Source organism: Petaurus breviceps, unplaced genomic scaffold (genome assembly GCF_028583685.1).
Source record: "Petaurus breviceps papuanus isolate PSGF00001 unplaced genomic scaffold, PetGlider_PUasm1.0 76, whole genome shotgun sequence".
NCBI lineage: Eukaryota > Metazoa > Chordata > Mammalia > Diprotodontia > Petauridae > Petaurus > Petaurus breviceps.
The window spans coordinates 57,567,247-57,570,730 of record NW_027186473.1 but is presented as its reverse complement, the minus strand read 5'-3'; the positions used below and the strand labels follow the sequence as shown (position 1 = coordinate 57,570,730).

General features: G+C 37.6%; 1 pseudogene; it reads right to left on the bottom strand.

Moving 5' to 3' along the window:
- Positions 1–1,791: 1,791 nt before the first annotated feature.
- Positions 1,792–3,218, bottom strand: LOC138174671 (importin subunit alpha-1 pseudogene; annotated as a pseudogene).
- Between the last annotated feature and the right edge of the window lie 266 nt (positions 3,219–3,484).

Genomic DNA, 3,484 nt, shown 5'->3' with positions numbered 1-3,484 from the left:
CAAAAAAAAAAAAAAAGGTGGGAGCAGCTAGGTGGTGCAGTGGATGGAGCACCAGGTCTAGAGTCAGGAAGACCTGGTTTCAACTCTAGTTTCAGACATTTACTAGCTGTGTGACCCTGGGCAAGTCATTTAACCCTATTTGTCTTAGTTTTCTCATCTGTAAAATAAGTTAGAGAAGAAAATGGCAAACTATTCCAATACCTTTGCCAAGAAAACTCCAAATGGGTTTTCATAGAGTTGGGCATGACTGAAAATGACTTAACAACAACAGAAAGATAAGGAAAAGGGAAAATATGGAACTGAACAAATTGCTGAAGAAATTAGAGTTAAAGACTTATAGTGCCTTCTAAATAGGATAGCAAAAGATTATACATATTTCTCAGCACTACATGGAACTTTTGCAAAAACTGACCATGTATCAGGGCACAGAGACATTGTAAACAAATGTAAAAGGGTAGAAGTAGTTAATATATCTTCTACAGACCCCTTTCATGTAGGTCCACAAGTGTTACACGTTGCACATGTTTTCAGAGTTTTTCAATATAATGTTGATCAATTGTGTTGATTTTTTTTCTCTCTGAAAAAAATACTGTTTGTTGTGTGTGATGGTTCTTTAGCAGGGGAGTAGGGGAGGGGTGAATACTTGGAATAACTATAATGTTGTGAGAAACAGAATATATCACTAAAAAGTTATTAAAAAAAGAAATTGCATGAACAGAAAATTTGAATTTCAAATACAAGAAGCAAGAGAAGCATGAGAAGGTAAACAGGAAAAGGAAATCATAAGGAACTTATTAAAGTTGAACTATTTACATTCCTACATGGAAAAACAACAATTGTAACTCATGAGACTTTTCTTAGTATGAGGATAATTGAAGGAAATATATATGTATATATATATGTATACATACACATATGTTTATATCAGAGGGTGTATGTGTGTATAAATACATATGTGAGTGTATATATATATATCTGTATGTGTATACATAGGCAGAGGGCACAGGATCAGTTTAATAGGTAGGGATAATATCTAAAAAAATAAAATTAAGAGGTGAGAGAGGAATATAATGAGAGAAGGAGATAGGGAGGGATGGAATAGGGTAAATTATCTCCTATAAAAGAGGCAAGAGAAAACTGTTACAATGGAGGGGAAGAACAGGAAAGCTGAAGGGAATGGGTCAACCTTACTCTCACTGAATTTGGCTTAAGGAGGGAATAACATACACACTCAATTAGGAATCTTACCCTACAGGAAAGTAGGGAGGAAGGGGATAAGAGGGGAGATGACAGAAGGGAAGGCAGATGGGGAGAGGGTAGTTAGAAACACACACTTTTGAAAAGGGACAGGGTCAAAGTAGAAAATAGAATAAGTGGGGGGCGGGATAGGATGGAGGGAAATATAGTTAGTCTTTCACAATATATCTACTATAGAAACGTTTTGCATAACTACACATGTACAATCTATAATGAATCACTTATCTTCCCAGTAAGTGTGGGTGATGAGGGAAGAAGAGACAGAATCTGGAAATCAAAGTTTTAAAAACAAATGTTAAAAAAAAATTTTATATGCAACTGGGAAATAAGATATACAGGCACCAGGGTATAGAAATCCAACCTGCCCTACTAGAAAGACAGAGGAGGAATGGGGGAGGGTATAAGAAAGAGCAGATTGGGGAAGGGATATTCAGTAGGATAGCTGTTTTGGGGTGGGGTTTGAGGAAATATGGGGAGAAAACTTGTAACTCAAAATCTTGTGGAAATGAATGTTGAAAACTAAAAAGAAACAAATTAAATGAAAAAAATTGCTTCCAGAATAACCAGGTCAATTTTGCTCTCTTTTGCAGATAAAAGTTGATTAAAGATATCAGAATGCTATTTTGGACAATATACACAGTCAGTTGCATTGTTTGCCCCACTTGTGTCATTTGTGGCAATCCATATAGCTTTCTGTTATTTAAAGTCCTCCTTTAACAGAGTTCTAACCAGGTATAGAACTAGTTCATGATTCATAACTTGCTATATTTGGTCAGGACAGCTAACCATAATGTTTGACATGGTCCATGCAGTCTCCCTCTGGATGTTGGTTTAGGGGTAAATAAACAAGCAAGGAAAGACAGCAAGTCTTTTGGTTTCGCTCCTCAGGTTATTAATTGAGTTTGCTTATCTGTAAAAATGATGACTTTTCCTATAATTCTTAAGGAAAGAGTCACTATTGGCAATGTGTCAGAGATTTTCACCACTTGTACAACAGCTCCAGTTTTGACAACCACTTCAATGTGGTCATTTAAGCCACCCATGAGATGGGAAATGGTCAAAAAGGTATCTTCCAGAACATCTGGATCATCAGGATACAAAAGAAGTAATGTAGAAGGAATGTGCTTCATAGCTTCTACAGGGAAAAAAGAATTCTTAATGTGACAAAGATTTGAAAGCATCCAGGAAAGATTTCTAAAGTAATCACATGCTAATAATGATACATCAAGAAATGCAAACAGAACTGGAAGGAATGTAATGGCATAATTGATTACCAAGTCTCTGTAGGTTGAACCATCACCTGTATATAGCCTGTTTGGGATGTAAATCTGGAGAGAGGCCATTTCCATCCTACCACAGGCTTAGTAGATAAGACTGATGGTCTGAGGACCCAGAAGAAAATGTTAAGTTCTCATATTCATATTGAATAGGATAACAGCCTATCCTGCTCAGGAGACCTACAAACTTTGGAATCATACCAACCTCAATTATTTGGTCTATGGAGAGGGGGTTTGTGTCTCTCTAGAAAGGAGTTTCCTGGTGGCTTGGGTTGCCTAAAGTTTATTAGGAATTATGTCTTTGACAGTTTCTCCAACAGACCAAAGTGAAGATCCCTGATTATTTCATTTCTCTCAGGAAGGAAAAGTAGCCTCATCAGGAAACGTGCTGACATTTCTTTTAAGCAACTAGTCATCTTACTTAGTTTTTCTGTTCTAAATTCACTTCAAAATGCCAGGAAACTCATTTTTGGTCTTCTTTCCCTTTGTTCTTCAACTCATTCAACCAGGCAGCTGAAGAATTATCATTTTCCTTGGCAAGTGAGGTCGTATTCAACACAGGGAGAAAAACAAGGTGGGAAAATGCAAAAGGATGTACAGTCCCAGAGGGGAATCAAGAGGAGCTTGGAGCCATGTCATGGGCAGCCAATTATAGCTCAGTCTTGAAATTAGTTTCCTACCCATGCCTTTTCATCTTGTGACTTCTACCCATATTCTCCTATGGATGCCCCAGACAGAAGCTTCCCAACACTTGGGAGGCCTTCCTTTTCTTTTGAATTTTCTGGGTTCCAGAATAGCATTCAGGTTAGGGAGGCAGCTAGGTGACTCAGTGAATAGAGCACTGGACCTGGAGTTAGAAAGAACTGAGTTCAAATCTGGGCTGAGACACTTACTAGCTATGTGTCCATGGGCAAGTCATTTACTCTCTGTTTGCCTTAATCTACTGGAGA